General features: G+C 40.3%; 1 protein-coding gene across 1 annotated transcript in view; it reads left to right on the top strand.

The window, feature by feature from the left end:
• LOC137265528 (alpha-1A adrenergic receptor-like) overlaps positions 1–12478 on the top strand; it is a 61452-nt gene that overhangs the window by 21344 nt on the left and 27630 nt on the right. The window lies entirely within an intron of this gene.

Here is a 12478-nt window from a genome sequence, read left to right on the forward strand (position 1 = left end):
TCTGGGTGAACCCGCGACCATAAAACTGACAAACCAAGCATAAAACTGGCAATTCCACCACACAGTCGTAGGATTTTCTCATGTTTTCTTCTTTCAAATATCCAATTTTGACATACAGTCATTTTGAAGTCTTCGTCACCAAGAAAAAACTTAATTAAAGTGTCCAAATACTTTAACATTACACTATGCACCATGTCAAATGGTAATAACAGCATTTGCCCATAATATATTATCCAACTCGCCGATTAAGAATCTCGTACAAGTGATTGTTACATTCATAGCGTTCTTACCATCTGTCGGTGTGTTAGTGTAAGTGCTGGAGCGACATACTATAAAAGAAACTATCGAGAGTAGCACTTCTTAGGAGACGGACAGATGACTGTCAGCTGGATGACAGGAAGTTCAATGTTGCGACAGATGGGAGTTCCAAGGATAAAGCAGAATAGCAGTGATGATTTATACAAACAAAGTGAGATATGAATTCAGCGCAAGCTCTGTTTGCACAGAAATATTTCATTGTTCATTTCATATAATGGACGATTTAGCGAGTAGCAGCAAGCATTAAGCAGGGGAACAGGTGATTTGGCGAGTAACAATGTGAATTAAGCAGAGGAAAGGTGATTTAGCTTGTAACAATGTGAATTAAACAGAGGAACAGGTGATTTAGCGAGTAGCAATGTGAATTAAGCAGAGGAACAGGTGATTTGGCGAGTAACAGTGTGAATTAAGCAGAGGAACAGGTGATTTAGCTGGTAACAGTGTGAATTAAGCAGAGGAACAGGTGATTTAGCGCAATAACCAAATAAGCGCTTCACTCCATGGTAAAGACTTGGTGTCCTGGCTCAATTTTACGTCTCCAGAACGTTTGTTGCTATCGTTGAATCCTAGTCAAAGCCTTGGCCCGTGTGTAAACATGGCATTACGTCATTGATGCACAGCCCATGACAGGCGTTGCCCAGATGAACCCAGTATTTGCCGCCTTTGGAAAGCTGCAGCAAAACGCTTTACATATAGACGTGCAGTATAGAGCCGGGTTCAGCTGATGGCCGTGCAAGTGCATTACGCATTGTTTATACACCATGTGCAATTTCATTCATTGCGTTAAGATGCAGCACGGCTATATGAATGCACTCCTGGATTAGCTGTAGTCTCTGGAAATATATTGAAACACAATCAAGTGACTTTTGTATTGGGTAAAGGCAGAATAGCATGATTATAGTATGGTTCAAGGACTGGTGGACTCCGATCACTTGTTATTGAAAGAACAGTAACGCTAATCACTGAACAGATTATCTGATGATATCCAGGTAAGACCGTTGACAATAACCGTGATTGTTGACAAGGCCGTGTTGCCGAGGAAGTGATCAGTCCTTCCTTTGTCCTGGTCAAGTGGTGTTTCCTGGTTGTCCAGCAGTGAGGACTTATGTCAGCATTGTTCATCATGCTCCCACCGACGTAAGGAATTCGCAGTTACACGTCAGGTCCAGATCTTTTCACAGTTAATGGTACTGGAAATGTACTCAAATGGCGTCTTTGAGAGCAACCTCAGAAACTCAGAAGAGCTTGACTAAATTATTTCTCTGTAACGGAGAATTTGGGGGATTTTTTTCATTTAACTGAGGCCTATGTTGTGTCCAATGGATACTACTCTATCTTGAAGCACATGAAATATAACTGAGCACTAGTACAGTGAGACATTAAGCAATCCATCCTTCGTAATAAACTGTAACCGAGACATTAAGCAATCCATCCTTCATTGTAGACTGTAACCGAGACATTAAGCAATCCATCCTTCGCAGTAAAGTGAATGAGTGAGTTTAGTTTTACGCCGCACTCAGCTATATGGCGGTGGTCTGAAAAAAATCGAGTATGGACCAGACAGCCCAGTGATCAACAACATGAGCATGAATCCTCGCAATTGGGAACCGATGACATGTGTCAACCAAGTCAGCGACCCTGACCACCCGATCCCGTTAGTCGCCTTTTACAAAAAGCACAGTCGCCTTTTATGGCCAGCATGGGTTGCTGAAGCCCTATTCTCCCCCTGGAACTTCACGGGTCCCTTCGCAGTAAACTGTTACCGTGACATTAAGCAATCCATCCTTTGCAGTAAACTGTTACCGAGACATCCTTCGTTGTAAACTGTATCCGTGACATTCAGCAATCTATACTTCGCAGTAAACTGTAACCGTGACATTAAGCAATCTATCCTTCATTGTAAACTGTAACCGTGAGTAACCCATCCTCTATTGTAAACTGTAACCGAGACATTAAGCAATCCATCCTTTCTTAGTAAACTCCCGTGATGTCTGATCACGGATGCATGGATTCTACCTTACTGAAACTAATTTGTGTCTGGTCCATAAACCATACAAAACCCCTGGTAATATTGGTCCCACGTCATACGGCCAATCTTTGTTGATATCATCATGTAAGTAATGCTTAAATCAATCAGTGAAGTCTCCATAACAATGATCGCCCAAGATTTTAGAGGAGAGGAAATGGAACGGCACTACTGCAAGACTCAGTGCATTATTGATGGCTATATATTTAGCTAGCACTTAACAAACGTAAATTAACTGCGATTTCCAGATACTGAAATTAACACGTCGACCCCGAGGCTATTGGTGACATATGACATTTGTAATGCCAACAAATCAGGGGGGTGAGTCTGGATCACGCACTGGCCGCTAGTGTGCCTGCAGTGGAAACGGTGCAGCTGGCTCTGACATTGATTGGTATTCTGCAGATTAAAAAAGTGTATCGGCGTGACAGGAACTCAGCTTATGGCCGCATATATGTTCCCTGGTCATACAATATGAAGGGAAAATAGCACATCGATTCATATCATAGGTGTATGTTACAGCATTCTTGTCTATCACAGAAGCGCATGTGTTGTGTAAGATAGCATGGGTCGTTTGTTCACGCTGTCAACATATATGCTCACCAAAAAAGCCGACGTACCACCCCGAATTTCAATATTAAAGTATTTAATAATTCATATTATGATTCATATAATATTTAAATATTGAATATTTGGTCCTTAAATTGCTTTGTTGAGTAAAGTTTGTTTTTCTTCAGAGGAGGACGTTTGCTGTGAGACAGTATGATGCAGATTGGAAGAAGCGCATTGACTTACATAATATGTGTAGTAATGGGGTAATGAAACATAGTCATTTGATAAGATATGACAAGGAATAGCGTCCCGATCACTCATTTCTTAACCAGGCACACCATAATCCTCATCAATTATCCGCACGTCTGACTAGATATGACAAGCGAAGTGAGCAACATGAAGTTAGAAACGGATTCGGGATTCGGGATTCGGGATTAGGGATTCGAATCCCGAATCTGATTTTTTTCTTCACATTCTGGACTCAAATCCTGAATTGGAATTTCTGTTCACATTCCAGATTTTTCTTTTTTCTAGATTCAGCATTACATTCAGCACCGATGTATGTATGTGTGTCTGTCTGTCTGTCTGTCTGTATGTATGTATGTATGTATGTATGTATGTATCTCTGTATGTACGCATCTCTGTATGTATGTATCTCTTTATGTATGTATTTATGTATGTATGGATCTCTTTATGTATGTATGTATGTATGTATGTATGTATCTGTGTATGCATCTCTGTATGTATGTATCTCTGTATGTATGTATCTCTGTATGTATGTATCTCTGTATGTATGCATCTCTGTATGTATGTATCTCTTTATGCATGTATGCATGTATGTATGGATCTCTTTAGGTATGTATGTATCTCTGTATGTATGTATGTATGTATGTATGTATGTATGTATGTTTGTATCTCTGTATGTATGCATCTCTGTATGCATGTATCTCTTTATGTATGTATTCATGTTTGTATGGATCTCTTTATGTATGTACGTATGTATGTATGTATGTATGTATGTATGTATGTATCTATCTATCTATCTATCTATCTATCTATCTATCTATCTATCTATCTATCTCTCATGAAGACAAAAACCTACGTTTTTATATATTTCAACCTCAAGTTAGACTTTTCTTTATATTCAGGTTTCGGCATTTGAATCCCGAAACTGAATAATTTTTTTTTCAGATTCGGAATTCGAATCCCGAACCCCGAATCCCGAATCCGTTTCTAACCTCATGTTACCAGCGAAGTGTGGTTCAACTGTGTGTCTGGAGGTAATGGTCGAGTTCACAATTAACAAATCAACAACACATAAATCGAAGATATCCGTGAATACATATGTGGCTATTCCAGATTTCTAATTTGATAAAATGCTAACAGGTGTTGCGCATGCGTTGCAGCAAAGTGATGAGACGACCAAAGTGCTTTGTTTTTAAATATACAGCTCTAACTGAGAGATCAACACCAACTATTTAATAGTTAGAGGAGCATATTCTTTTCATCGTTTCACAATATACAATGAGATTGTCCGTACAGCGATGGACCACGCGAGCATCGTTTGTCATTGTAGTGGGTCGTGTATTCTCAGCTTATGTCCACATCATCGGTATCAATTGGTTTGGTAATATTTAAGTCGTGGGATCTAATAAATGATAGTTGCGGGTGGAAACAGTTGTGGAGAATCACTGTTGGCGTATCACCTATGACTACACAAACTGCAAGAAGTTTATCATTCGAGTTCAACCCACCACAGACAAATAAGGACGAGATACGAAACAATCTGGTTAGTGAGTGTCCACATTAAAAAGGTTTTCTACTTTTCCTGTTTTGGGGTACTTTTGTCACGGGTGTTGAGCGTTACATGGGCCAGTGTAGGGCAGGAGGTTTACATTACTGTAATTCTTCACTCTTCTCTATCTTGACGGCAGCATAAAGTAAGCAAATTACTCTGGAGATAACTGAACATAGAGATGTTATTTACATCTTTCTCATGTGTTTTGGCACATATATCAGTGGACCCAAAGAAGGCTGAGCAGCGCTATCGCTCATACTTTTCGATCTTGAGTTTCATTTTCTTGAATACTTAAAGAGCTATAAATTAACTTGTTTTTACATATATAAAGAACCATGTTTGGGCAGGATTTTTACATTTTGAACTATACCTGGCGATACATGTGATCGCACACTCACGTCATACATGACGAGGCACGTGCACCAGATACACAGGATCATCAAGGTAAAGTGGAGGACAGTAAGAGTGGGGACAGTAAGAGGGGGGACAGTAAGAGGACAGTAAGAGGGGGGACAGTAAGAGGGGGGACAGTAAGAGGACAGTAAGAGGGGGGACAGTAAGAGGGGGGACAGTAAGAGGACAGTAAGAGGGGGGACAGTAAGAGGACAGTAAGAGGGGGGACAGTAAGAGGGTTGAGGATGAGGCATTCAACAGACAGCCTCATTATCAGAACACGTTAAGTTACGCTGCGCTTCGACTGATAACCTCAGATAGATTACGTTAAGCAATTAAACGGTTATAAGTTGACATTTATCTAACCCAGACGGCGTTTGTCGTGGCCTTTGGTCGGCCTCATTCATCAGCAAAAGTAATTTAATGTTTTACAGGTAATTAAACTAAAAATTGAAGGTTGTGTTTTTAAAAAAGAAATTCCAAAAAGGGCGCATGATTTCCCAGAAATCTCGCAGTTTTCATATCTCACCCAAGGATCCGGGTTTACAGAGCTCGCCCTGACGTCCACAACGTCCAAGCTAGTCGAGATGTGTATCAGTCTTCTTACTGATTGGCGGGACTGATTGGCGGCTGGTCCCTCAGACAGCTCACACAAGATATACAAGGAACTAACACGGAAACAAGGAAGAAATACCAACGTCCTGTCTTTATACTATTGACGTGATTAACTAAATTGACTGTCCGAAATCGGATTAGGTTTGCGCTGCAAAGAAAGCACTGTAGCTACAAAGTGAAAAAGAAATTCCAGTTTTAGATGAAGGCACAGAATCTATGAAACATGGTTTTCCAAAGATAGCTCACTCATGACGGGTACATTCGTAGTCAAGTGTATTGTTGCTGACAAACTGTTACGTTTATTAGTTCTTTGAGATCACAATCTTCTAGGTATAAAGAAATAGCAACATTTCATTTCTCCACACACCTCAGTCACCTGGCTATAAAATGTACACTTGTCCGGAGAATGCTAGTGATTGATGAATAATTGTTTGCATTTGATAATCTTGAACACATTTCATTTAGGATTAATAAACATACAAATGCTCCTACTCATATATCATACACAGTTCATAGTACGAGGGGATGTCAATAAGTTTTGAGCCTTGAGCATTTTTCATACCCAGGTGTCACAGCCTATGGTACGACATTGAACCTTGGGGTGTAGCTGATGTGATATATAAGTTTTTGGTATCCTACTCTCAGAAGTTATTGAACAGCTCACATTGACAGAAAGAGACCCCCCTCACGGCAGTGAAAATGAATAAAATTGAGTATAGAGCAGTAATTAAGTTTTTAGTTCTTGAAGGAAACTCGGCGAAGAACATTGAAGAAAGGCTTTCAGCAGTTTATGGGAAGTCTTCCCCTTCATCTGCTACCATCAAACGATGGGTCAATGTATTTAAGCATGGTAGAGAGAGTCTTGAAGATGACCCCCGTCCAGGTCGCCCAACAACAAGCACTAGTCAGGAAAGCATTGACAGAGTACATAGACTTGTGCTGGAACATCATCGAATCACACTCCACGAGTTAGGGGAGACCACAGGCATTCCACACGGATCCATTGAGACAATTCTTCATGAAGATCTCGTCATGTCTAAGGTGTGCGCAAGATGGGTGACAAGAATGCTTACAGATGAAATGAAGCAAACAAGGGTCACCATAAGCAACTCCATGCTAACCAGATACAACAAGAATCCAGAAGATTTTCACTTTAGGCTAGTAACCTGTGATGAAACCTGGATCCACCACTATGATCCTGAGAGCAAACAAGAATCCATGGAATGGAAACATGTCACTTCTTCCAGGACCAAAAAGTTCAAAGCCTCCAGGTCAGTGCAGAAGGTAATGGCGACAGTTTTCTGGGATAGTAAAGGCGTCATCCACATACATTACTTACCAAAAGGAAGAACAATGAATGGGGAATATTACGGTAACTTGTTGAGGCAAGTGCGACAGTCAATCAAGGAGAAGCGCCGGGTCAAGATCAGACGTGGTATTCTTCTACATCAAGACAATGCTCCAGTACACACCTCTCGCGTTGCAGCCGCTGCTGTCCAGGAATGCGGGTACGAAATCTTGCCACATCCCCCCTACTCTCCAGACCTGGCACCAAGTGATTACCATCTGTTCCCAAATCTCAAGAAACACTTGCGTGGTCGTAGATTTCAGGATGATAATGAGCTTATTGCTGCTACCGAGGCTTGTTTCGAGGACCAAAATGGCGCCTTCTACAGAGATGGCATCAGCGCCTGGCAGAAAAGATGTAACAAGGGTACTATGTTTCATACCAACATTTTGTGTTTTTCTATGCAAGGCTCAAAACTTATTGACATCCCCTCATATATTAAATTGTTGGGTAGGATTCATCAGTAAAACGTATGTTTGTGAAATGTTGTATTTCTAAAGAATACACTGGCATGGTGCAGGTCATGCATTCCGTTTTCAGGGAGAGGAACACATTCCTTAGTGTAAAATATGTCTGAGAGAAATTAGTGATTTTATTTGAATCTGTTTCTATTTGAAAAAGTTATTAAGTTGAAAACTCTATGAAAGTTACTTCTGAATAATATTGTCTGTTTAGCTGTATATTTTAATTGCAGAATTAGATTATTTGGAGAAGCTATACTGTCCCCAAAAAGAAAATGTATATATTATTATAAGTACCTACTGTGTTAAATCAATCGTCAAAATATGTAAAAAAACACTGATGATAGCATAATTTTACACAATTGCACAAGTAAAACATCGATTTTTTCCTGAAAATGTTGATTATGATGAGATTTCTTACAAGGATTAGAAAGGCATCGCCACAATGCAACAGAAATCACATTCCAGTTGATACTGTGTAGCAAAGAGCATTCACTGTCCGGCAATAAAAATTCAAATTACTGTCAGACACTTAGCATTCGTTTTGAAGGAGTTTCAAGGTCAAATCATTACGTCACGTCTTGACTGTGCGACAGGGAACATTGCCATTTAAAGAATGCATGCTGGAGATTACCAGTCTGCTGTTGCCAGGCGTCTGAATGTTAGTCTGAGCAAGATATCATGGCGTGTGGCTCGTTGCAACCAAAGAGGTATAACAAATAACCGTCCCCGTACAAGCAGACCTCGATTTACTACTGCAGCCCAAAATCGGTACATCCGGGTACTGATCGTACTGCCACGGTTGAGAGCACAGCAGCCAGGATGCCTGGACTTCAGAGGATATCCGGTGAAACTCAACGGAACAGGTTGAAACAGATTGGTCTGTGAGCCAGGAAACCCGACGTCGGGGTTGTGCTACTGTGTGTCTTCAACATCGCGCTCAGCGTCTCTGTTGTCTAAACGTATCCACTTGGTTGTATAGACATTCCCTTCTCCTAAACCGGTGTACAATTTCATGCACTAAAGTATATTTGTGTACATATTTGCTATGCATGATAGAAACTACAACATTTTTCGCAACAGATTTCTCGTCTATGCGCTTCTTTTTTGGATAGTATATTAATGTGTCTATTGTATAAAGCATTTCATTAACTAGAAGACAACTACATATTCTGAAACAAATTACAACATTACTCGTTGATTTAGATCCCTTTAGCAGCATACCGGAATAGCTTCAAAACAGATATTTTTAGAGGTTTGTGTAAAACTATTACACTTCATAAAGAATGTACGGGTAAAAAATTATAAAGTAAATGAAATAAGGTGAAACTAAAACACAAGAGAGACGGGCACACGCGATCAGGTGGAGCTCCCATTTGAAAAAGTTATTAAGTTACAATTCCCGTACATGTTTCAAAGTTCTTCAAAGACTCAGCGGGGGAATTAAACACAGGGTAACATAAGCATATACGCGTGTGTGTGTTCCCTGATGCTGATCACATCCTTCTTCGTCAGGCTGACAACTTCAAGGAGTAATTGTGATGGCCTCTCGGAGCCAGCTGCTGGATGTTGTACAGAGATGTCACACAGTTCCAGATTGGTGTTTACACTAGTTACTATGTATTAAGGCATCACCCGAACTAAACATTGCGAATGATGGTAATGTTGATTACTTTCATGAACCGCCGTCTCCTGCTCCACGCCTACCATTTACTTATGTACCACAGAGCTTACGTTGACAGGTCTCCCTGCAGTTTTGCCCTTAGACGTGTTAAGGCTAAATTATGATCACACATAATCTATGTATTTTACAAAGATCAGCTGTCATTTGAAGGGACTTGTCTACCCCGAACCTCGTTCCCTGGAACTGGTTTTTCATAAGTTTTCTATTGAAAATATGGATTTCCCATAACCTATTGCCATATGCATGGATGTCCTGAGACTGACGTAGTGATTGTTGTGATAACAGCTACAGCCCAGGGGCAATACGTCTGGTGCCTGTCTCCCTGGTGCTTCACAGTTCAAACATGGGCCAAATGTAACAGTAGAAATTCAGTAGCACATCACATTAGATACTTAAAGTGTGGGGAGAATGCAGGAGGTCTTTATCTCCTTCTGTCTGGTGCAAAGGGCATTGTGCCATCAGGACATCAGACCAGCAACCGTCTCCCTGAAATATATGCCTCAAGGATCACTTAGTCATCACAGGTTCAAGATAAAATGCAATGATCTATCGCCCAAAGAACTGAACAAACCACATGAGCGTCGTGCCTGACAAACACTCTAATGTTGAGAAAACATTATTCTCGCGTATGCCGGAAATCTCGTAAAATATTTAGCTGAAATATTGACGTACAAATCGAAAAGTCATAATAGCGTTCGTATATTGATCCTAGAAATGATGTGCGTACCAGGTGTAGCACTTCGACCTGGAGTCAAGTGCTTTCTGTCAGGACAACACTGAGGCATTCGGTGCTTGTACTTTTCAAAGCTTGCGGCGTTCCTATCTGGAAGTGTGCTTAGAGGCTTACTTTCAAATTCAAGTGGCTTAGGCTTAAACCTTTAAGTTTCTGACTTAATACGTAATTCTTCATCAAGCTTGTTCAGCGTTTGCAACCTTTTAACCCCTAAAAAGCGATTCCGACAAGTGAAATTGAACGGAAATTAAAACGTTATTACGGTTGACATTTCTGTGAGTAAGAGCTGAATTCGAGAGGCACACAGATGTGACCACCTTCAACAGCGCACACTACAGACGTAGAGCCTTCTACGGCGAATTGGTGACCGAGACTGTCAACGTTGCGACAGGATATTCCTGGTCTATAAGCCGCCCACAGTAACAGTTCCCGAATATCATCAGCTATCAGCATCATTAGATATAAGATAGAAGTGCAGTTAGTCTGAGCGCGCTATGTACATGGTGGATCCTGATATAGGGGTTGAAATGCATGTCGTGAAGGTCAATACATGTTTCTGAAGTACATGACTCCAAGAAGCTATCACCTGAGCTGATGACTCATGGCCATTAATCGAGCTTTAGCCTCCACAAATATTATCAAATACTGTACTCATGACCCTTTCCGGGGATGGTGGTCGGTCTCAAATGGGTAGGCCTTTTTGGTAAAGTTCGATTTTATTCATACATATACAATCCTTTTGTGGTGTAACTACTTCATACAGTCTCATAAATATAATATTTAAACAATATTGTCCATACTTCATCTATATACATGCTGAAATTTGAATCAAATCCACTTTATAACTACTGCATTGGTGAGATTTTAAGATCTATTGAAATCCATATTACTCTTAGATTTTTAGTCTTTTCACAAAGCCTTACAGTAAACAGTTTTAAACTGTATGATGTAGTTATGCACCAGAACAAACTGAATACACTTAGGCGTTTTTTTTCCAAATGATGTAATGTGTTTTTGACAGATCAACATGCCTTGGTCAAAGTAACGTTTGATATACATCCCGTTCTTTATTCTGACAACACAAACACACAACAACATTTATTCAGCACAAACAACAACCATATGTGTTGGCTTTATTTAGTTTAATTGGTTTCCTCGTCATCAGTATCTGTGCACATTTCGACCTTGATGTTCTTCATAAGACAATTTAAGCTGTGGAATAGATAATATGGTAGCTAATGTTCAGGAACGGTACTGGTTACCGGAGTTATTGTAAAGTACACACGTATATTCCGATGATATTATACACAGACGGTGAGGGTGTCAGGTACCACACCGTGCGTGAAGACTCCACGATTTCGGACACATACCATACAAAAAATCACAAATACAATAATGTTTAGTGGGATCAGGGGGGTGGCAGGGCAGGTGGTTACCTATCTGTATTTCGAAGCGACCAGGCACAATCTAAAGAAAAGTGGTGCCTCATCCACTGGCATCTCGATTAACCACCTGGACTAGTGACCGACCGCGGATACCAGGGTGTCTCTCCTAGACTGGGGTGTCTTCCTTTCGATGGAGGTTTCTACCCACATTACCCCTTGCCACTCTACGGCTGACCAGGCAGGCTTTGGACGCTGTCAATTAACCGCACATTTAATGAAAACTTGCAATGTTTAGGGACCATTAGAGACTGGCGAATTTTGAATTTCATCATATGATAAAAAGATTATAATATGTATTTGTTTTGGAGTGATCAATGTTTTTGATGAGGAAAACCATATTTATTGATCTCACATTTAAAGTACCTATGACATTGAGTTTCACCTATAAAACCTATTATGTTCAATTTCGTCGCTAGACATCCATGCCTACAGTATCATAAAATACGTAATTTCAGTTTATGTACATGTGGAAATGACGGTACGTTTATAGGATCTTTTATAATTTAACATTCAAGCGAAAATTTTGTCGGACAACATGTATCGCCAACGCGTCTACGATGAGAATGCATGACTTGCTAATGTGTAGTTGTCGTCCTCAGTCACGATACGATAGAACGAAATGGAATGTTACCATGTTACCATTAAATATTTTCAAACATTAGGTTGAGCCTTTCATTCCTAGGAAATATTATATTTATTGTGTTACATTATATAACGTTGTTTACCTACCCTGATATCCGTTTGATTGGAACAGCAGAAAATAACATTGAAATCTAATTTCTAATCATGTCCTGATAACGTGAACCCAGTGTCAAGTCATGCCGTGTGTTATGACTGGGTGGAAGAATCATGGAAATATGTGCATCCGATAGCAAAACCGCTAACATAAATCAAAACCACTCGAATATTGACTTTACAGACATTAGAAGGTCTCACAAAGTTGGTGTTTTCCATATTGTGTACGCATCAAGACCAATGTCGAAAACCGCCAAAGGTATGGTGTCTGCGAAAGAAGCCCATGGCAGACAGACAATCAAAGACCACCACCCAAGACGTACATGCGTTTTAACTAGCCCAACTTGGCGCTGATATTTTCCAGGATTCC

This window comes from Haliotis asinina, chromosome 15 (assembly GCF_037392515.1).
Source record: "Haliotis asinina isolate JCU_RB_2024 chromosome 15, JCU_Hal_asi_v2, whole genome shotgun sequence".
In the NCBI taxonomy this organism is placed as follows: domain Eukaryota; kingdom Metazoa; phylum Mollusca; class Gastropoda; order Lepetellida; family Haliotidae; genus Haliotis; species Haliotis asinina.